Source organism: Schistocerca piceifrons, unplaced genomic scaffold, assembly GCF_021461385.2.
Source record: "Schistocerca piceifrons isolate TAMUIC-IGC-003096 unplaced genomic scaffold, iqSchPice1.1 HiC_scaffold_1682, whole genome shotgun sequence".
NCBI lineage: Eukaryota > Metazoa > Arthropoda > Insecta > Orthoptera > Acrididae > Schistocerca > Schistocerca piceifrons.
In genome coordinates this window covers 349228-373824 of record NW_025727548.1, presented here as the reverse complement: position 1 = coordinate 373824, position 24597 = coordinate 349228, and positions in this window count along the sequence as shown.

Sequence of the window (24597 nt, the reverse complement as noted above, 5' to 3'; positions counted from 1 at the left end):
GTTATTTTGCTTCCAAGGCAGAATTAAATAAAAGCTTTTGGCGATGCGGTTACGAATGAACATTGTACCGTAATTCGGAATAACACAAGCATCCGTCGACACGGGGCAAGGGACTTTCAAATAGAATGTGTCCGCTGTACAGGAAATAGATAATGAATGTACGAGTGCAGATTGTAGACACATGATTCATGACGTGTGGAAGTTTGAGTCTGGCCGTGAGTTGAGTTCTGATATCGTAATCGCAAAGCGATTGCAAGCAACAAGGGGGAGTTCCGGGTTCGAGTCCAAGTCCGGCGCGAATTTTCATTGTCGTCAATCCACTATACGGCAGATGGTTGTCCATATTCGCAACTGCAAATACATTTCGTGTAGCTCAACGGTAAAGCCTCGAACATTTAAGTAAAAAAATTGTTTGTGCTATGTATTCTCGAGTGTGCTCGTCGTAAGAGTCACGAATAAAAAGTAGTCTTTTGCGGCAATAGAAACGTTACTCCGCGACTATGCCTTTAGGAGACGCCTGACAGTAATGTGAACTAAGAGCTGTGCGTGCTGTCAAACTGCGCAGCCAGGTGTACAATAGCAAGAAACCTCTCGTCTCCGGGAGACGACCAGGTGCTGTCCTCCACCGGACGCGACGCATAACAAAGTAGCGAGCGTCGGCGCGCCGTCATTAGCAGCCACCTGGCCAGGAAACGTCGCTCAGCGGCCCCGAGGAATAATGGCCCGTGTCGTCTCCGCCGAGGAGAGCCCGCGTCTCGGCGGAGCCCGTGCAACTGCCAGCCCGAGCTCTGCTTCGCATTCTTGTCCGTCCGATTCTCGGCGAGCTCTGTTGGCCGCAGTCCTCCATAAACACGTTGGGGCCGGCGGAGCGGCCGTATTCCCCGGACGCAAATAATTGTGCGGACGCCGGCCGCGTCATTGCTTGACACGGAAATAGCGCGAAGCCGGGAAGGCCGCCGCCGTCCGTCGCCGTTGAGGCGGCAATTACTGTCCGCCGTGTGCCAGGGTACACCGCAGCCTCTCTGGCCCTGCCGGAGATCTAGACTGAGGGATCCCGCTTTCAAAAATCGTCATCACTAATTTAGCACCTACTCATTTTGCCTCCCAAACACAGTACAGGGAATGTAAACACTGCCGAATGTTTATACAATTGCTGCTGCCTCACAAATCCCACATCTTGAATGCAGCCCCAGTCTGCAAAGTTACTGTAAACAGCTCAGCAAATGATTCAAATGGCTCTGAGCACTATGGGACTTAACATCTGAGGTCATCAGTCCCCTAGAACTTAGAACTACTTAAACCTAACTAACCTAAGGACAACACACACATCCATGCCCTAGGCAGGATTCGAACCTGCGACCGTAGCGGTTGCGCGGTTCCAGACTGTAGCGCCTAGAACCGCTCGGCCACTCTGGCCGGCACAGCCAAACAGAGAAAAATGTTTTTCTAGGACGACGTATTAATATTGTCTTGTTTGACATATTAAGGTTGATATCATTGGTGGCAGTAGTTTTTTATCCCGCCTCCGTAGCTGAGTGGTCAGCAGCTGACTGCCATTCGGAAGACCCAGCTTCGATTCCTGGTACTGCCAAGTTTCTTTTCGCTTGTGACAGGACGGGAACGGCGTGCACTCAACATGGATGGCAACTGAGGAGCAAAGCAGCAAAGAAGTAGTAGCGACTCCGGGTCAAGAAAACTGACATCGGCTGGGACAGCGTTGTACTGAACCCCAGCCCCCTCCATACTGCATCCAGTGATGCCACTGGCATAGGGCGACATGGCGGTTAAGAACGCACGACGTCCAGTTCCTTTAATCGACCTGTGAGGTGGATCTATGCTCCTCGATCAGTTATCATGAGTTAGGACATGCTGAGATTGATGTCCGATCCATATGATAGACTGTCCTTTACTTTTATTAGTAGTTTAAGAGGTTCATCTTCATCAGAAAACCTGGAATTGTTAATAGTTCTTTTAGCTGTTCAGAGCTTTCTTAATGACATGATTAACATAGATGTTGGACTGTTGAGGCTATATCACACCACCTTGTCTGACACCGCCTCATACTCTGAAGCAGTCAGACATAAACTTGAAACTTCCTGCAGATTAAAACTGTGGGCCTGACCGAGACTCGAATTCGGGACCGTTGCCTTTCGCGAGCAAGTACTCTACCATCTGAGCTGCCCAAGCACGACTCACGCTCCGTCCTCACAGCTTTACTTCTGCCAGTACCTCGTCTTCTACCTTCAAAACTTCACAGAAGCTCTCCTGTGAACCTTACAGAACTAGCTCTACTGGAAGAAAGGATATTGCGGAGACATGGCTTGGCCTCAGCCTGGGGTATGTTTCCAGAATGAGATTTTCACTCTGCAGTGGAGTGTGCGCTGATATGAAACTTCCTGGCAGATTGAAACTGTGTGCCGGACCGAGTCTCCAACTCGGGACCGTTGCCTTTCGGGGGAAAGTACTCTACCATCTGAGCTACCAAAGCACGACTGATGATCCGTCCTCACAGCATCAGTTCTGCGCACACTACGCTGCAGAGTGAAAACCTCATTCTGGGAACATCCTCCAGGCTGGGCTAAGCCATGTCTCCGCAATATCCTTTCTTCCAGAAGTGCAGGGTTTGCAGAAGACCTTCTGTGATGTTTGGAAGGTAGGAGACGAGGTACTGGCAGAACTGATGCTGTGAGGACGGGTCGTGAGTCGTGCTTGGGATCTTACACAGCTGCCAGATATAGAAGATGTTCATTCCTAAGTTTCAGCCACTGCTACAAATAGTCCCGGCCATTTCTGTGGGTTTCAGTTAGGGGATTTGGCGGTCCAGCTGGCGCGTGATACGGTGCCGATTGGGCATTTGACCCCAGGTTCTTTAGACGTGCTCGCCAAGCTCCCGAGCCATCTGTAACATAAGGTGCAGTAGGTAGTTAAGAAGAACGCTTGCTGGATATGATATGGGGAGCAGGAAAGCTGTCCTTCCCTCGCTCCCTTTGAGCTTGCGGATGCCCACAATCGATGTTGCTGGTCCTCCGAAAAATTTTGACTTACCACTAGACAACATTGTTAGCCTAGTTTTCTTTCATTGCTGGCTGTTATTTTATTTTTCTCTTCGGTGAACACCAGTGAGGAATAGGAAAATGTTAGTGAATGGAGCATGCAGACATGACAACACTGAAAGTTATGACGAAGAGAAATCAAATTTCAATGAGTGTGGACAAATACTACAGATAGACCAGGCAAGAAATTTACCCATCTAGAATGTAGTAATGAATTTATCAAATGCACCCTAGAAATCACGGAAGCCGAGGTGAAGTAACAGCTATGTAAGAGGATAGAATACGTTTAACCTAATAGGTATACGAAAAAAGCATGGGCGAATTCAGTTAGTGGTCGTCACCTCATCTTTCAAAACCACTGTAAGCTTTCAGCTTCACAGAAAAAGACTGCACTCGGCTAAGCCGTATCCGAAGAAGTCACGCAAGATACTCTATACACGCTCCAGTCACAATAATGTGACCACGCCTAAGTTCGACGTCAACGAGCAGCACTAGCACCGCGGGACACAAAGATAAAGAGCATCTTTGGTCGGAATTTAAAGGTATTGAACACCACGTACTAGAGTAGTATGTGCCTAGTAAAAATACAGGGGAGGTAAAGGATCCACCATGGTACAACAAACATATTAGGAAGTTGCTGAGAAAGCAGAGAATTTTGTACAGTCGTTTTAAATGTAGTCACTGCCCCGCTGACAAACAGAAATTATGCGAAATGAAAAGAAAATGGCTCTGAGCACTATGGGACTTAACATCTGAGGTCATCAGTCCCCTAAGAACTAATTAAATCTAACTAACCTAAGGACACCACACACATCCTTGCCCGAGGCAGGATTCAAACCTGCGGCCGTAGCGGTCGCGCGGTTACAGACTGAAGTGCCTAGAACCGCATGGCCACTGCGGCCGGCGCCAAAAGTTCACTACAGAACCGAACCGGGAAATAATAAATGCTTGTAAGCCGTGACCATGCACGAGTGCAGACAAAGTTGATTTCAGGTATCGGAACGGTTGAATGTGGGCAGTATTTTCTGGCTGGTAGGTAGAAGGTTGGTAAGCGGAAACGTGCCAGGAATAATTTTGACCAGACAATTAGCATAAAGTTTTGTTAGCGTAGCCGACCGAGGATAAATTAACTCACAACTTCTTTAAAAAAACACGAATGGTGAAGAAAGAATGCCGCACTGTGACGTCAGCCGACGATTCCTCATCCAGATTCAAAGTTTATCTGGCAGAGTCAGATCGGGTGCATTTTGAAAGCACATGTATGAAAACGAGTAGTGGCAACACTGTCACATCGTGCAACGTATCAGAATGAACGGAGCAATTGGTATCACCCCTTATTACCGTACCAGCCGTGCTAGCTCACTGTGTAGACTGCCAGGACATCCACCCCACATTCACCATGCAGCTGTGGTTAGAATACTCTCCAGGTTTATTTTTTATTTTTTTGGACTTCTGTTCCCTGGATCTCGTCGTTTATAAGTAGGACATCATTTTGTCACTCAGCTATAGTCTATCACATGATAGAGAGACCCATGAAACTGTATTGATATGTCCACTAACCGCACGGTGTACATACGTAACTGGTCCTGTCAAGTTCATGTAAGGTGGCTTCCTGATGGAGTACACAAACGATGAATACGTCGATATGCTTTTGGTGCTGGGTGCATCTGGTAACCAAGCTGCTGCAGCTGCTGCTGCTGCTCGCATGTATGCTACGCGGTACCCCATATCGTACATGTTTACAGCAGTGGGAAGAAGGCCAAATTCAGCGAGTATTGTTTGGCGAATAACTTTTGCACCAAAAAGACGAGAGTGAACATTTTATAAATAACATGATTTGGACTGAAAAATCACTTGTGAAGGTATTTTCAACGTCTAAAACAGCAAGTATTGGTCGGAACACAACCGACGTGTCAACTCTGAACGTGGCTTTCAGGCACGCTTTGGCGTAGAGCTGATCGCTGAAATCGTGCGAGGGATGCTTTTGGGGCAAGTTAAATGCTCCCCTGTATCATATGTTTCTTGGCAATACTTTTCCTAACGCATTAGAAAACGATCCACTTTGTGTTCGGCGACAGCAAGGGTTTCAGCATGATGGTGCACCGCCACACTTTAGAATGAATGTGCGCAACTATTTAAATGAAACGTTTCCAGGGAAGTGAATTGGTCATTCCCTGGACCTTGATCCACTAGATTTGCGATTTTGGGACAATTCTCATCCATGGATGTACACGAGCTAATAAATCGCGTGCATGCCACTTCGGCTATGGTGTATCCAGGTGTGTTGCATAGGGTCCAGCGAAGTATGACCCAGTGAACGGCCAAGTGCTTCCAAATGCAATGCAGTCGTTTTGGACATCTTCTCTAAAGTGAACTTCGTCCGCACGTGTACTTACCGGCTCTGTAACGAAAACCCTGGAAGTGAAATGAACAGAATGTACATCTAGTATAGACTACCTATTGCGGTTTTTGTGCCTCATTGGATACAGACGGTGTTACTGTATCCACTATTGTTTTCTCCTGGCTTTATGTGTGTCGTGAAGGAAAGAAAGTGCTCGTTTACGTCTGTAACAAGTTGGTGTTATGTCTTAATATTTAAATAAAGGTAACAGTAACAGAAAGAAATACACAAGATACCGCATTTTAGAGGTATAAATTGTATGCAGTTTGGTGCTTTAACAAGAGTCCCGTTTTCTAAATTGCATTTCTACTAAACCTATTTCCGGGACTAGGTTTTGCTAGATACATTTTGTCTTGAACTGGGGTGAGGAATCGCATGCCGACCGCCAAGTCTTCTTCACCTTGTACGCCCACATTGAATCACAAAATAATCTTTATTCGATATACACTAAACAATACCTGTAACGTTAATAAGCAGTAGAAGTCTTTTACTAAGTAAATAAATGAAAGAATTTTTACTACAAATAACTAACGAGGTACTTCTGGTTGACTAGTACAGACAAACCTTCCCACTGGAGCCTTGCAACAGTAACAACAAATAGTCAGGATAACAAATAATGTAGAACTATATCAGAGAGAAAGGAACTTTATAATTTAGTGCAAAAGCAGCATCATTTTATATCAAATTTTTATTTTAAGAAATTTCAATTAAAAGCAAATTCAAATATTAATGACTAATGTTTTCTGTGTGTAAGATGTGTGCACAACCAAAATTAAATTTTTTCTCGATTTAAAGAAGACACATAGTTTTTTCAGTCTGTTGTAAAGTTTAGCAAAAGAAAAAGCGCGTTGTTTTTACAGTAACCATTTCATTTGAATCCTTTACCACCACCGACGCAGATACATGAAAGACAATGTCATAAATGTAAACTTTCATTATTAGGAACTATGGGATATCTAAATGTTCGTAAGTGATACAGTTAAGAGCCTGATACGATTCTGCCAATAGGAGTATGTAGGGGACATAACGGATTTAAATATATGGAGATATTGCTAATGAATCACATACTGTGTTTTTCGTGCAGGAAATAAAGAAATAACACTTTCCCTGGTAAATCCTGCATTCCTGCCTACTCTGGTACGAGTTTGCATGGTATTGTAGTACAGAACAGTTACATCGAGTTAGGCTAGGTACTTGTCATTCTCGTCGTAAACCTGTTGCCGTCGCAAATACTATGTGGAAAGGCATGTGTTTGGTAAGCTCGTTATTCACGGTTATTTTCAATAAAGCGGTAAGATTTCGTAATCAATGAAGCACCTCGGAGGGGAATTTACATAAGTTATTCAAGCAGCCCGGTCGTCTATCAGCGGGCGAGCTGTCAGGGGGGAATTAGATCTCACCCAGCTGGCTCGTTATCGCCTGTCCAGGCGGCTGGAATGCGCTTCCTGAAACCGGCTCAAACTCCCCAGCCTCCGCCGCGGCCGGAGCGTCCTCGATGCACACTCTGGCCGACTTGTCTGCCACATCAAAATAGAGCTTGCCGCATAAATCAGCATCCAAAACGAGCAACCAGAAGGTAAGCTCTAAAAATACTTGATATGGATAATGCCAACACACGAGAGGGACCGATATACGAATTGAATGGTATTGAGTGTAACAAGTGAAGCGTTATTATCTGCAACTTGTTGACTGAAAGCTGTTAAGCCTAAGCATTCTTTTACGTATTTACCAGCTCCTCAAACGACAAGTCTGTTAGGGAAGAAGCATTTATTTTTGCGCTAGTTTCCCAGCGTATGGTATATGAACTGATAGATGCCCCCATCGTATCATCAGATGTTATATTAGAATACCTTGTATGTGATATGATAGACAAAGCTAAGAAGAAGTTAATGAATATAGCAGAAAGGAGGATAAGCACTTGGTAACATTAAAAACACAGAAGGGGAAGGATTGTATCTAATACAAGTTATGTAAGACTATAGATGATTGGCTATGCAATTAAATCTTGAAGACAACGGGCGAGAAATATGAGACAAATTCTACGTGAATAAACTTTACAATAGAGCGACATCAAAAACGCATAATTCTTACGCCTGTATTCTGTTCCTAAAACTGTATTGCGCCTGTTTTTTTACTAGAACTAGTAGTAGTCGTTGTTACTCCAGTAAATGTATACTTGTGCTGCTACTTTCAGTGGTCACCAAATTCCACATAAAAGTTGCCCATATTTCGAAATAAATAAGCTCCAAATAAAATATTATACTATCTGCCTGTTCTCAGGTACGGTTCGTCACAGATTTACATACTTAAAGGCAACGGAATATTTTTAGTATCTGAAATGTTTCACCATCGATCACTGACTAACTTTCTCTTTACTGAATCCATGTTCGAAACCCACAACCAACATTTAATTTTCATTTGATCAGCAGGATATGAACCAATGATCGTGTACTCATTCATTCACAAAAATATCATACTTCGTTGTTGTAACATGGTAATCTCACGCTGTCACAAAACATAGTACCAGAATGGCTCTCCTTAAGTTCTCGAGTCAAACTTACCTTCTGTGGTCTTTCTTTATCTATTCTCGTATCAGAAACATACGCATTATACACAGCTATGACTATATTACTTTTGCCCAAAACTTGGCCACTTCCAATGCATTTTCTGTTCCATGATGAATTTTATCTTCTGTGCGAGAGACTGGACACAGTCAGCATTGGAGGACATGATGAACAGGCTGGTCTTCTCCGGAGTCACACTAAATATATTCTTGATCTGTGTAGCCCCACTTTGCCAGATTAATCTCTGATCTGTCAACTCCATATCTCACTCTATTCAGGGCTTCCAAGTCCACCATTTATCATCATAGCCAGGAGGGAGAGTTTCTGAAACTCATTTCAGGCCAAGGGGAAGGTAGGAAGTAGCCCTCCATAAATGCAACCTAGCTCTTTTCAGAAGTGGTTGTAAGTGCCGTCCACGTTTTAAGAAAATTCCTCCTTCACTTCAGTCGCTGCGGGTGCGGTTCGTGCCCCCATACAAAGGATGCGCTCTCTCCTGCTCTACTTTCTTTCTTTCCTCGTTCGCGACTATTTCACTTCAAACAGAAGATGGTGCAGTTACTGAGAGGTTATAAATCCATTCGACTTGGGTGGATTTGAAAATGCTAAAACAGTATTTACTATCTGCATAATTACTGTGAGCAGCAGTTGTTCTCATTGAACTGTAGACTGAACCGAAAGCACAAGAATATTTAGTGACTCCACTTAAAAAACTGATAAAAGGGATCAATCTGAAACAAACATATGAAATTTAGTTTAACATCATACGTATTATATGATCTCGGAAACACCATTATTTTCTGCAGCAGGACAAACTGACAGAGGCTACATGAGATAAGTGCTGTCCAAGCACAGTCACACAAAGCTTGAAAAAGCATATAAGACGCAAAACTTATTTTCTGAAAGAAATACTGCCTTACTAAATCCGATCGCACTCAGATATAATTTACAAATAAAGGGGTATCTGACCTACCTGGTCGTAACAGCGTGTGTCACTCTCTTATGCATCAATATTAGTGGCTAAGAAATCTCGCCAATCCAATATAGCTTGCCAAACATTTAGCTGTAGAAAAATTTTACCTTTTCATCCAGAATAGTCACATGAGAGGAGCATTTTAACGTTATGAGCACTTTAGTAATACAAACCAATTGCTGCTTTTGTACATCCCTTTATATCTCCTTCTCAGTATAATGCAGCCATTATTACTAGCAGACACTATAAAATATCTTCGCTCCTTGGTAGGCCGCTGGAGGGGGGTGGTACCACATCTGCACACAAAGTCACACAATTCCCTTAAATTCTGGCGAGAGGGCACTGAGCTCTGCCACCACGTCCTATCACGTCCCATATGTGTCCGACCGTGTTAAGATCTGGCGAGTTGGGGGGCCAGCACATCAACTGGAACTCGCCACTGTGTTTATCGAACCACTCCAACACATTTCTGCCCTTGTGATATGGAGCATTATCTCGTCTAAAAATGCCACTGCCGTAGGGAAACATTGGTGTACATGGTTTGCAAACAGTGTACGATACACTTTGGCCACCACGGTGCATTTCACTAACTACACTGCATGTGTCTGACTAGCAGTCATTCGTCTCCTTTCGACGCTTCTATCGCCTGGGTATATATATATATATATATATATATATATATATATATATATATATATATATATATATATATCGATAGTAGGTCGGGGGTCACAATGTTCTGGTTGATCAGTGTATATTCTACATAACGAAAGTTGGTTCTCAAGAGTAACATAACACATGGTCTCGTCCACTACATAAAACTGCTTTCCATATCGATCCTTTTATTTACTTTTATATGCTTTTATCGTTGAATATTCCCAGTGACGCAACAGTTTTCTAAGGGATAGTTTCCATCAGCTGATCCTGGAAGGATCTGAAGTGATAACCTTGCTCATCTTAAAGTTGACGCACTGTTGCCTCTCAAGCAATTAATGTAAGTTAATCGAAACACGAGTTCAAAATACACTTAAAAGAAAAAGAAAGCAATGCACCACGAAGTAATTGTCCCAAACGGACGGATATTGGTAGATGTGATGTACATATATAGGAAAACAAATTATTACAATTTCTGAAAAATTTGGTGATTCATTCAAGAGAAAGAGCTTTACAAACTGAGAAGGTCAATAAAGCATTGGTCCACTTCTGGCCGTTATGCAAGTAGTTATTCGGCTTGGCATAGACTGATAGAGCTGTTGGATGTCCTTCTGTGAGGTACCTTGAAAAATTACATCGAACTGGCGTATTAAATAGTCAAAATTCCGTGTTGGTTGGAGGGCCCAAACGGTCTCAACTGGGAAAAGATCACTGACCTTGCTGGCGAGTGTTGGGTTTTGCAAGTGCGAAGACAAGCAGTAGAAACTCCGGCCGTGTGCAGGCGGAAATTATCTTGCTGAAAAGTAAGCCCAGCATGGCTTTCCATGAAAGGCAACAAAAAGAAGTGTAGAACATCTTCGAAGCATCGCAGTCTTGTAAGGATGCCTAGAATGACAGCCAAAGGGGTCCTGGTATGAAAAGAATGGCACCCCAGACCATCACTCCTGACTCTCGGGCCGTATGACGGTCGACAATTAGACTGGTGTACAAAACAGACACCACGCGAAATCGAGGAGGATGTTGGTGTTTAATGTCCCGTCGACAACGAGGTCATTAGAGACGGAGTACAAGCTCGGATTAGGGAAGGATGCGAAAGGAAGTCGGCCGTGCCCTTTCAAAGGAACCATCCCGGCATTTGCCTGGAGTGATCTAGGGAAATCACGGAAAACCTAAATCAGAATAGCCGGACGCGGGATTGAACCGTCGTCCTCCCGAATGCGAATCCAGTATGCTAACCATTGCGCCACCTCGCTCTGTACCACGCGAAATTCGCCGCTGTCATATATTACATTTGAACTGAAGGTGGAAGGGGAGGAAAGAAAAGGAAAGGGATTAGTAATGTCCGCTACATCGGGACATGACGCGGAATCAACGACGACGACTGAAAACGTGTATCGGATCGGGATTCGAACCCGGGATCTCCTACTTACTAGATAGATGCGTTAACTACCTCACCACTCGGGACACAGGGGTATGGTAACTGCGTGGAATATCTCGCCACGCTTCATGATCGACCCACACTCCCACCGAGCGGCACTACCGGCAGTCCCCGGCCAATTCCTCCATGCTTGCTACTCTGAGATTCGTGCAGGAGGTTGGCCATACTTTTACACCTGAACTGGAGAAGAGGAATCCATTGCCCATGCATGCGAATGAATTATATGAATGCGTGGTGTCTGTTCTTTCGACCCAGTTTCTCCGTAGGGACCATCTTCACAGGAAGAAAAAAGCTTTTACTTTCCTCTTGTGAAGGTGGTCGCAACGACTGAATTCGGTAGAAAATCTGTCCTAGTAATAATTCTGTAAAAACGTCGTGTCTGTCTGCTTCCCTTTTTCCCTTTGAACGGGCTAGTCTCCATAACTAATGAAAGAATTTTCTTGGGGCTTTTGGCAGGTAACTTGAGCATAGTTTGGGGCACCGTACAGACATTAGTTCATCAAAATTGGGTCAAGGGAAAAAAAGATATCGTCGTTTCAGTTTCAACTAAAACTTTGTCTGTCTGACCGTCAGAACACGCTAATCTCCGCTACTATTAGATGAATTTTATAGGGTTTCCACTGGTCATTTCAATATATCTACGGGCACATTAGAGGCTATATTTAATCAAAATCGCCGTGCGTGGTAGCCGCGCGGTCTACGGCGTCTTGTCACGGTTCGTGCGGCTCTCCCTGTCAGAGGTTCGAGTCCTCCCTTGGGCAGGGGTGTGTGTGTTATCCTTAGTTTAAGTTAGTTTATGTTAGAGTAAGTAGAGTGTAAGCTTAGCGACCTATGACCTCAGCAGTTTGGTCCCATAGACGTTGCCACAAATTTCCATTTTCCATCAAAATCGTATCACGCAAAAAGGTATATTTGTGCATATTATAAAGATATATACATATATGCTCCACCATCTCCTCCAAAACCACTGCACCGATTTCAACGTAACTCGGAACGCATATCATTTACTGTCTGGAAAGAATCGCTATGCAGGCAAGAGGCACCTACCTATCTAAGGGATAGGATGTAAAAGACATGTAGGCTACGACTCGTGAAAACCCAGATTTTATTCATCGAGTATTTGAGAATGAGAGCAGTTAGTGACTTTGTCGTACATCCGACCTTTGTATCTGCACAGTGAGTGTACTATGTGTGCAAACTTAGCTGACCACTTAGCGCGCAAATGAACAAAACATCTGAACTTCTCAAGCCCAGGGTGTCAAACAGACATTCTAAATAAATATGACCCTGGCCCTGTGAGGCAGCTAATATCAGGTGCAGATTGTAACAAAAATCATTAGAAATGCTGCTGCCACGTAACAAGAAGGCATGAATTAATAAAAGTGAAAGTTTGGGGTCTATTCTAGAAAGACAACAAAGCTATTCCCCTTTTTATTCTACATACAATTTATCAACTGTTGCTTTCAGGATTGAAGTGTTAAACAAGAATCATGTTCAATTACTATCAACACTAAATAACAAAATATTTAATTCTTGGACATATTGAACTGATGATTATTAAAATCGTTATCTCTACATGTGAAAAATCGTTTATCACAGGAAAGAATGATTAAAATGTTCATTTGCTTATTTACATCTACAATAATTGGTCAATGCACTGAGTTGGTGGTGAATAAATTTACTTTGTAAGCCAATGAAAAACTCTCATGTACTCAATGTGAGCATAGGTTAGTAACCTAGCTTTTGATATTCAATGGTCAAAGCGTACGCAAGTTGGAGTGAGCAAAATCTAGACTCAACATTTACTGTGGCCTAAAGCACGATGATACTTTACCAAGCGGCATTTGCAATGGCTTTCTCTCTGTGCTGGATCTGAAACGCTAATTCCCTACTCTGACCTTGATTGAATTCACTCAGTTGCATTCTTGTTTTCCGTAGAACGTTAATCTTTACCTAGTCGAAATAATGGCTATTACACACTCGCCATGGGTTGGAGCAATGTGCACAATTTCTTTGCCTGCAGAAATTCCTGCAGGAATAATTAATTACCGCTTTGCTACGTGCCGCATAATATGTGAAGCGTGTCGTCCTCACTTCGCAGAAAGCAAAGCTCCCATCGCTCTCACTATTTCCACACACTTGTGTGGTCTGCTGCAAGACGAGAAAGAGAGGTAGAGTTTTTAGGACTCAAAATGCTTTTATATAACGGAGATCTCCCAACCGCGTCGCGTCTGCGTCGCCAAGTATGGCTTCAGCCAATCACCGTCTCGCTAGAGGTGAACAAACATTTTTATTTTTCTTCCTGGGTCGCAGCCTACCGCTGTTAATGACGTGCAGCCACTTACCCTCGGTCCTGGCCTTATTTACGTTAAAGGGAATAATGCATTGTTCTGGCCTTATCCCTTTCTGCACTGAAGCTCGCCGTTCTCTTGGTAAATGGGAGTTTCACAATATCATAAACCACCTGCTCGGTTCGTCTTCAAAATGCGTTTCACTTTAACTTGTTTGTTCATGCCGGTCCATATATTGTGGATAGTGGTTTGTTAGTTTTCGGTTGCCGACCGCGGTGGCCTCGCGGTTCTAGGCGCGTAGTCCGGAACCGCGTGACCGCTACGGTCGCAGGTTCGAATCCTGCCTCGGGCATGGATGTGTGTGATGTCCTTAGGTTAGTTAGGTTTAAGTAGTTCTAAGTTCTAGGGGACTGATGACCACAGCTGTTAAGTCCCATAGTGCTCAGAGCCATTTGAACCAGCCATTTAGTTTTCGGTTCATGAGATTAAGTGCAACTGCCTTTTGTTACCATAATATAATTATGTATGAGGATCTCATACTGTGTTGTTCTGTTGTTATGAATCAAGCTCATGTAAGGTACGTAAAATCCGGACGCCTTAGAACTTGCAACAAACTTCCACATAATTTAAAACATTTATGAAACATTTTCTCAATTACACTGCCAACATAATGATAAAAGGATAAACGTTTATTGCGTACTACAGTTCTGCTGCTCATTTTGGCATCATGCTTGGCATTTTAAGTTATTACTTCTTTCCTGCCACCCATATTCGCGACGAATTTGCAGACAGTGTTCCTATATACCACAGAATATCTCTGCAAAATTATATCTATGTACGATATATATTTTAAGACATATGAAGTCAAACAATGAGATACGTAACAAACTGCCACATCATGAAAGACATTTAAATTTTGTATTACTAACCCGCTGAGCCGATTTCGATTAAATTTGGTAAGGCAATAGTTTGAAACCAGAGGAAACACATGGGTTACTTTAGAAAGTCGGTAGTCCAAGATACTTACTGATTTGAAGAATATTTACTCTTAGAAAAATCTATTTGACTTTTGAGCTTTATCATATTTGTGAAAATGCTTTTGGTCGTTAATATGTGGTACGTGATACGATTCAGAGTAATGAATACAATGCTTACACTGTCTTCACTGTGTTTATTCCATATTTCCACACTATTTGTTGCATAATGTACACTTTACATAATGTACTGTATAGTTATTATCTGCACTATCCAGTATTTGAGAACGAGCGAACTTACTGACCTCCTATAAATTTTACACATAATTTCAAGCCTTCAAGAACTTTTTCTCACTGAAATCTCCAAAAAATGATGAAAAGTAAAAAGTTTATTGCTTACTACGTTTTTACTGTTCATGTTGTAAAACTGTCACATCGGGCTTGATGTAATATGTTTATATGTATTGTAAGTGTAGGCTTCCGCGACCAATGTCGCAACCAATAAATTTATTTTGGACTACTGACTATATTATCAATACATAAAATTCTCCGGCGTTCCGGGCACTATAGCAAACGGCCTATCTGAGGGATTTATGCTGAGCTGACTGCTGAAAGAGAGAGAGATTTTAGATATTACATATCAGCAGCGGAAACTGTTTACACAATTTGATAGGGTGCTTGAGGATAGGAGGAGGTCTGTCAAACACTCTTTCTTGATCTTTATATTATTCCTTGTCATTAGAGGATAAGGATGTGTCTAATTGGTGTTTATATTATTTTTTGCCTTTGGTGGAAACAGGCGAATTAAAAACGGGCTGTAGCTGTGATAAATTGCTGTTTACTTGTTGCTAGTTGTGGGCTGTGGCGTGCCTACGCTCTGTGTACGTACGACCACAGTGGCCTCCCACATGCCTGTGTGAGTGCTTTCTGTGTGCTGTCCACCAGTGGTATAGTTACTGCTTGCAACCAGAACAGCGGAAGCCAATATCTGTCCTCTCTATTCATGTTGGCGGATCGCTTGGCTATTTCTATCGCCTATCTAGTTTTCCTCCTCAATGTAGATGGCTGTTTCGCCAGTATGCGGGCTTCACGGAATATTATTTCTTTATTGCACTCATCCAGCTTTTCCTCATGCCTTGTCCCAGACGAGTATACCTTTCATGCTCCGCAATTCGTCTGCTGATCGGCCACCCCGTCTCACCTACATACAACAGTTCACATTCACAACCGATTTCGTAGACTCCTGCGGTGTTCAGATTGTCGACCGCACCTTTCGTTGAGCCTAGAACGTCTTTTATTTTGTTATTGCTCCGAAAAATCTGCTTGATGCCGCCTCGGCGTGTTTACTAATAACGCCAATGGCAAGAAATTTACCGAGCGAGGTGACACAGTGGTTAGCACACTGGACTCGCATTCGGGAGGACGACGGTTCAATCCCGCGTCCGGCCATCCTGATTTACGTTTTCTGTGATTTCCCTAAATCGGGATTGTTCCTTTGAAAGGGCACGGCCGACTTCCTTCCCCGTCCTTCCCTAATCCGATGAGACCGATGACCTCGCTGTTTGCTCTCTTCCCCCAAACAACCCAACCCCGCAGACCTGGTGAATGTACCCACAGAATTATATCACGGTATGATACATAGTTCTGGAGATACGGGGAAAGGAGTAGATTGACAGAGAGCGGGGAGAGGAGAAGGTGGACCGAGAAAGGGAAGAAGAGGAGGCGACGGACAGAGAGTGGGGGAGGAGAAGATGGGCAGAGAGTGGGTGGAGTGACATAACCCTGCTTTTGTCCATTGTGGGCTCTTACAAAACGAGAAAAGATTTTTTTTCTAAAAACTGAAAAAATTAAACTCCTCCCAAACAGGCTATGGTACCGACGGGCCTCCGTGTCATCCTCAGACCATAGGCGTCAATGGATATGGATATGGATGGGCATGTGAACAGCACACCGCTCTCCCATCCGTATGTCAGTTTCCGAGACCGGAGCAGCAACTCAATCAAGTAGCTCCTCAGATTGCCTCACAAGGGCTGAGTGCATTCACCTTGCCAACAGCGCTCGGCAGACTATATGGTCAACCATCCAAGCGCTAGCCCGCCCCGAGAGCGATTAACTTTGGTGATCTGACGCGAACCGGTCTTCTTTTGCTAACTCCATTTAAATTGCTTAACGTTATTTAGTATTTTCAAAGTAGTAACACATCACACGCTGCGAATATATCACTCATATGGGAGTGGCGAGGGGGCAAAATGTTTTAATTCCTGTAATCCTACGAACTTCTATCAAAATTTTGGCAAGAAATCTGAGGAAATAGCACTGCCTGTATAGCCTAGTGAAATGGTAATTGTAGTTGTAAAGCACTTCAGGCTCACGTACCTTTGTTTTTACATCGATATGCACTTTAAAGATAAGGAAAATCTGCTTTTGTGAATATTTTGTCAGTTACTCCACCAGACCATCTTGATCATGTTTCTGTAATTAGGGAACTTACCCGTGTCCAATTGTATGGTGCACGTTGCATGGCAAAATAAGAAACATAAACTGCGCATCTATAACAGGGTTAGGAGAATAGAACAGTTGTCCATTTAAACTGTGTATATCATTGTATTCAATTCGCTGCTCTTTGAAAACTTCAGAAATCGACTCCGACCAGTCGATCTATTCCAAAGCGCTGCTTCAGAATAAAATGTCTTCACTAGTCGTAACCTAAATTCTACGTAATAAAAATTTGTTATGATGTAACGCAACACACGCTTTCGGTCTACATAAACTATCCGTCCCTTTCCATATCCATCTTTCTACTTATATTTACTTTACCTGCTTGTTTTGTGTGTGGTTCGAATGTTCCTATTTGGTTTGTATTTTGGAAATTATGTATAGCGTTACTAACATGGTACTGGAAGTCAGGAGCACCTTCTATTCACAGTGACACAATAGCTGTTTTAAGTGACACTAACCATCAATGACTGCTGCAAATTGTGAAATGAGAACTCTTCTGATCTCGATTATGACACTTTTTTTAGAGAAGCTTTTTCAAGCAACTGATGAATGTCAATGAAAGCAAGAGTCAAAATGCCTCAATTCTGATGATTAGTTTCACTTGGAAGACGATGTTCTGATCACTAATAATTAATTAAAACAGCGATAAACATACATCGTAGTACTTTTCCTAGACAAAATCGAATTTCAGTTCAGTAAACCTCTGATCAAACGGAGTTGTTTGACACACATAACGCTGACATTCTGTGTGGTTTTTTATTGTTAGGTTTTCTAGTGGTTCATCACCTTTCAGGCCTTTTCATAAATATATTACGAACACTATTTACGTGCTACGAAAAACCAACAGTTTGTGACGAATTTGCAATGTTATCTAGATGTACTGAATTATCTGTATATAATTTGCCATAAACATAAATTACATTTCACGAGACTTAATTTGAGTCATAAGACTCGTCGTAATTTTGAAGTAAGATTTGTCTGTCGCCATGGTTATGACGTCACTTTCCACGTAAGTACAATCAGCAGCCTCAACTGAAGGGCTTTTGTGGTGGCAGTCTTGACACCATATCGACGGGTGTAGCCAGCAGAAATTTTGAGAACTACAGATATGTGGATGTTTCCAAAACGGCGCTTTGTTATTTTTGCCTAGAATGAAGTTGGTAACATTGAGGCCGCATGATATTTCGGTGATTCGCTCTCGTTTTCTTGTTTCTGTAGCGAAAAATAATAAAAATTATTCGAAGATTTTGTTTGTTATTTAGAAAGTTAATTTATATTATGCGATGGGAGCTATTATGTCCGTAGTTGATGCAGGGTGACGTAGAACACTACAGACATCTAATAAATGGATGAAACATGAACATATATTTACACTATGTACTAAGTAAGGTATGTTGTATATAACTTACATGAAGACCACAGGGCGATCGAATTTTTTATATTTATGGTACATGAAGTTCAGAATTTAAATATCGATCAACCCAAGCCATACACTGCAGCTCTCAAAAATTCAGAAAAAAATCGACATCCAGGTTTTCCGAGCATCCTTTGTAAACTAATGTAAAGTTAGTTTTCCGACAGGGGGCATGGCTCTGTGCTAGAATGCTCGCCTGCCAAGAGGTTGGCTTGGGTCTGATAGCTGGATAACGCAAAATTTTCATACAAAGGTGCTTGTCCTACGAGCATTTCTGTGAAAAGCAATACATGAATATGAAAAAAAATATTTTGTAATGTTTGTTTGTTTAACTGTCTTACAATCTTTTGTAAAACATCTGTAATTAGGAATTTGTATTTGCAACGTTATGAAAAACAGGACTTCAGCGGCCTATAGTCATTGAAATAAATGAACGATGAAGGTTGAAAATTTGTGCTAATCCGGGACTCGCACGCAGATGCTCTGCTGCTCTAGAAATGTTGCCTGAACTGCCTCCTCCATTCAGACATGCTTTAGAACCGACCCAAATTCTGAACTTGTCACGCAGAAGGTGCGTCCCCATTCAGCAGCACCAATGCACGTTGCAGGGGCTTGGAAGGTATGGTACATCGGCACTGGAAGCACCTAGTATCGTTCATATTCATATATTGAGAAGTGGTGTCTGTTCTGTCACACATGCATTTGGATCGGCTCTGAAGCATATTCAGATGGACGCGGTGGTTAAGGTGACCATTCGAGAGGGGCGGAGTATCGGGGTTTGAGTCCCGGAATGGCAGAAGTTTTTCTACCATTGATTCATTTCAATTTCTGTAGGCAGGTGAAGTCCTGCTTCTCGTAACATTGCGTATTTATGGCTGCTGTACCACCAATGTTTTCTGTTCAGTCGGGCATCTCCTACGGAGCAACACGACATATGCTTATTTATATTTGCATTGAAAACCGAATTTTTGTGTGTAATATAATTAGAAATGAGAAGACCTGCAGTTTTCATAAAAAAAGTTAGCTATGTTTTTTCTTTTTTTTTTTTTTTTTAAGAAACTAAAACCGTCTTGATCATATAAACACATCCATTGTTTAGCGGTTTCATTACATTTTAAGACTATCTTCAGACAATTCTCGGAAATATGATTACATATACAGGCTTGGAGGGACATCTAATATCAAGATTTACAATCTGAAACATACAGCAATAATAAGTACAAGAAAATATACGCAATGGTGGCTCGTGGAGGTGTTGAACAGAGCAGGAACCATCTGATGAGTCACGAACGTCAACCGGTTACGTAAGGGAGGCTGCCACCATTGGGTATATTTTCTTTTAATTATTCTTACATTTACAAGTTTCAATTTGTTACTCTTTTTGTAAGATGTCTCTCAAACTCTGTAGACGTACGTACTTATATTTTAGAGAATTATCTGATGATGGTCGTAAAATAGACTAAACCAGTCAGCATTTTAATATATGTTTTATGCAATCAAGATAATTTTCAAAATGATTTCACGTAGATCGTTGTTCTTTCAGTGATGTTTACAAAAATTACGTATGTGTGGATTACCAGTTATATTAATTTTCCATTTAAATGACGTAGGTATTCGAAATGAACGAAAAAAAGAGAAAATAATGACTTAATGAGACTCGAACCTGTGAACCTGCTGTTGCCAGTCTCGAGCGCTATCGATTGTTTTCCATCTTTATTTTTTGTACGCTTGACCGATACGCTTGTCCCATACAACGTTGCTTAAAAATCTGCATTAGCCTAGAACACTGGTCCTCCACATAGGAGCTACGCATGGCACAGCCGTAGTGTCTATCGAAAAGCCAATTTTATATTACGGTGTTAAGGACGCTCGAAAAATTTCGAAGTAGATTCTGTTGAGAATTTTTGAGAGTTGCATCGAACTGCTTAGTTTCATTGATATTTCGCTTGTAGACTTCACGTACCCTAAATATAAAAAATACAAATCTCCGATTGCTCTGTGTGTTCTGTTTGTTAGATTTCTTGGTTGTCTGATTCACTGTGGTTCTCGTAGCTTATATGACTCGGTGAATCGTTCGTGCAGCAATGTTGATCACTTGCTAAAAGTTTCAGTCACAGAATATCATTATGGTCGCACCAGTGCATAACTGTCTCAGTGCTAATCTTGCTAGATCTGGGCGGAACTCTGTATGTTGCGGCTTAAAACGAGATGCAGACGGATCCGTGAGTGGAAGCGAAGGCGGCGTCCTCTGGCGACGACCGTAGCGCCATCCATAGAAGGACGGCGAGACACGGAGAGGGCGCGAAACGCTGTGGCGTACTACTGGTCTGTTTTAATGTCCCTTCTTTCGTGGATGTGAGAGAAACGCGTGCTGCGCCGTGTGCCGCCGACAAAGACAGGGGACATTCTCTTGCTCTTTCATGGGACCTGTAGCAATAAAGGAAGGCATCATGGCAACTGGGCACTACGTGAACATTATTATGGACTACGTTCGCCCTTTCATGCTTGATGTCTTCACCTACGGTGATGGCGTTACTCAGCAGACTAACTGCCAGTTTTACAAGGCCAGAATCGGGCTGCCTAGTCTAGTCAACGACGGACGGTTGGGGAAAAACTCGTGTAGTCGCAGTTTTTTGAACAGTGTTAGGAGGGAGTGTCCTGAAGATCACACTAAAACTTTTCACTGTCGGAGTTCACAGTCACGTAGAATTTTTTGAAGGATGTCGTATTCACCGTTCACAGTAGAAATTTCTACAGTCAATGCCGAATATCATTTCCTGACCAGTGGGTTGTGAGCGTTAGGATGGACACGTTCTAAGATAACTTTTTTTTGGGAGGGTTTCCACGATTAACTCGAAAACCGAGGATAAGAGCGAAAATGTTTTCGGATACGAAACAAATCTTCATCAAATTTCCAAGAAAAGAAATCTCTACAACTTATTTTTCTCAAGTTGCAGAGGATGGGAAATCGAAGTTTATTAAAACAGCGAGATGTCAAGTCTTTGAAGGGAGCACTAGAATAACGAATTCACGGTATCAAGATACCGATGGCTCATGTATGCCAATATCGATACATCTGAATCTCTATACATGAAATGCATATAGATCCTGAAGACGGCGTATTGAAATGCCGATACTAGTTGTCAATATAAAATTACTTCGCAGAACGTACAGCTATCTGGCAGTTTTCCCTGGTAAATATGTGGATCATTAGAGATTAATATTTTCAATATTCTGCTATTTTTCCATCCCCTGAATGCGGAAATTGTAGCCCTAGAGCAAAAATTAATAGGATAGTTTTTTGGGAAATTTAGTGTAGTTTAATTTCGTACATTTTCACTAGTGGAGTTTTCGAGAAGAACATAAAAAAAGTGTCCTTTAAACTTTCCGCCACCTTCCGCCCCAACCCCCTACCTCACCTCATCCCAAAGTTAATTTCCCATAAAGTACGATAAACAAAAAAGGTGGAACTTAACTGTGACATATATTTTCCTTCTGGTCACGACAGTGTTGTATATTTCAATGTAAAAGTAGTCAAATTACGCACACAAATCTATAATCCTGCTAACTATCAGATACAATCAAAATTTCCTTTTAACACAAGCATATACAAATATCAGAGTAGAGCAGTTACTGCTGTTTCATATTCCTCGCAGATGATTCTGGATTTACTAGATAAATCTCTACTGGACAAATAACAATATTCAATGGTCATTATAACAATTAAAACGCAGTAATAACTTATTATTACATAGTAAAGGCAGAATTGTCATTATTCCTTATTTTCTAACGTGATAGAGGAAACACAATGAACGTGTGTGTGTGTGTGTGTGTGTGTGTGTGTGTGTGTGTGTGTGTGTGTGCGTGCACCGTGCCGCTAGTATCATCAACTGAAAGACGTTGTAACAGTTGACATTCTAATAGCCTAGGTTTTCCAGTTTTCACGTAGACACCATGTCTATTTCATCTTAGCATCTGTAATCTTATGTTCTTGTTTTACCAGTTTTACTAACAGTCAGTTTTATCTTTGTAGGTAAGTCATCCCTCATCTTGGAGAAAAACAAGTTGTTGGCGCCAAATTTGTGAGTAGAATTTGTTTCTTTTGCACTGAACGTTCAATTTATCACAAGAAATATATTTTTCTTCTGTAGCTTTCCTTAGTCTCTCTCTCTCTCTCTCTCTCGTTATTTTTTTCTAAGAACAACGTCAGTTATAACATTTCATTCATTTTCACTGTATAAATTCTTTGATAAGCTACGTAGTGATGGCTTCATTACATTCTGACTGCTTTTTTATTGTGTTACTGTAGGATGGGATAGAATAGTTTCGATGCTGATTCAGAATTAATTGGGAAAATCTGTGTCCTGTGACAGGTGTTTTTCATGAGATGATGGATGGGGGCGGGGAGTGACTTATCGTCATGGTCAAGAAGTATTTGGTTTGTTATGCAACGAATTTGCGGATTCTCTGTTTTGTAAATCTTAAGAATGGGCTATGTAACAATGTGAAACGTTAGCAGTACTTAAGAATTTGTTTTTAGTGGCTTGCACCTTACTGAATTTCATATTTGCAGGAAATTTCTATATTTCGAAACAATTTGTGTTCATTGCAAGAGTTTTTAAATGGTTCTTGATATTTATTCCATTACTTTCAGCGATGGAATTAATCTGATACTGCATCGCATTTACTTTTTGACAGGAGTGTCCCTCTTTTGAGTTGCCATTTTAAATTAATAATTAACCTGAAGTATTTTACCTAATTGTCATGGTAAGGCCATTGGATTTGTAATTAACTCTATAGCTTAATTAAATACTGTATTAGTGAACTGGATGACTTGAGGTCTCTTTCATGACTTTTATCGTGAGTAAAGTAATTAACTACCCACTATGGAAAAGCCACGTGTAGCCCTCTTACTAAAATTTACTTTAGTTTCCAAGTAAAGTACACTATGGGAGAGTAGTCCTGTTTATAAGAAAAGCTGATCAATAGAATTGCCCTTTTTACAGGATCTGACCATGTATTGTGTCTAATGGATAAGTACATCAGAATATTCAGTTCTTTCCCTAAGATATTACCCAGTGGTTAGAAAGAAATGCAGCATGAATAGTATTATATTGAAGATAGTACAACTCAGTTCCAAGTTCATTTACTGGTTTAAAACATGTACTAATGCTCGCCAGGCAATGAAATAGTGAAGTAATGGAAAAGCAGAAGTATGAATTTACCCTGCTATCTTGCTACTGTTTAATTTGGTTCTTCAAATATATATTAGATCACTTAAACAGTGTTGGACTACTCCCTTATTCATTACGTTTTTAAAAGAGAAAAAGCCCAATAGATAACCTCAAGGAAGCTAAAAGAATTTGGCCAGAGGGGACCTTTAGAAAAGCACTTCTGATAATCAACAAACTTAAATACTGAAATGCTTAGGTACTAAAGCACACACTTTTTATAGTGAACATTTCAGTTCAAGACAACCTCTTTTTTACTGGAATTTACTTTCAAAAGCTATTTACTCTTGGAACTAATTCTGTCTAGTTATTTAACGGATTCTAGTAACTTGGCTTCACTCCGATTGAATTTTACGCAGCAAACTTTTACTATAACACTTTGCAATAGTTAAGAAAACGTTTTTTATTATTTACGCAAAAACAATTTAAATGGTGCCTGTTTATATTAACTTGGAACTTCATTAGTCTGTAAAACAGGACACTCGGATTAATCAAACACCAAAAAGGAACCCTATATGGGAGTGTGATTAGGATAAAGTAACAGGGTGAATCAGTGTCTTTAAATTTCAAGAGTGATTATTAAAACACAGTTTAAATTAATGGTTCACGCTGTACAAAAGTAAAAATACAAAAAAAAATCTTATCTGGTGGCTGTAGACTTGGTTGTGGCAAACAATGGCTACACCACGGGCTGCAAGTATCTTGCTGTGTGGGCTCAATTTTTCTTCTTGGAACATACAGCAGCCCAGCAATTCGCAACTATGCCGTGAGTCGTTTTCAGTCTTCATCCGGGGCATTTTTGTGCAAATTTGCAGGCAAAGCTTCTCCTGCTTCACTAGAGTGTATCCTCAATCACTGCTGACTACAGACTGTGTTACGTACTCCCCGCGCTTGCTCTAGGTAGCGCGCCAATTCGCACTTGCCACTTTTTCCACTCTCCAGAACCACTATCGTTTCAACTAAAAGCACACTGCCTTTAACATAACACCTATTTCTTACACTGTTTCTAAGCGTGACCATTTCTTAAATTGTCCAATTTACATCAATATGAACAATTTATACACAAAAATTTTTAAATACAAAATATGAGGCGTGTTTTTTAAGTAAC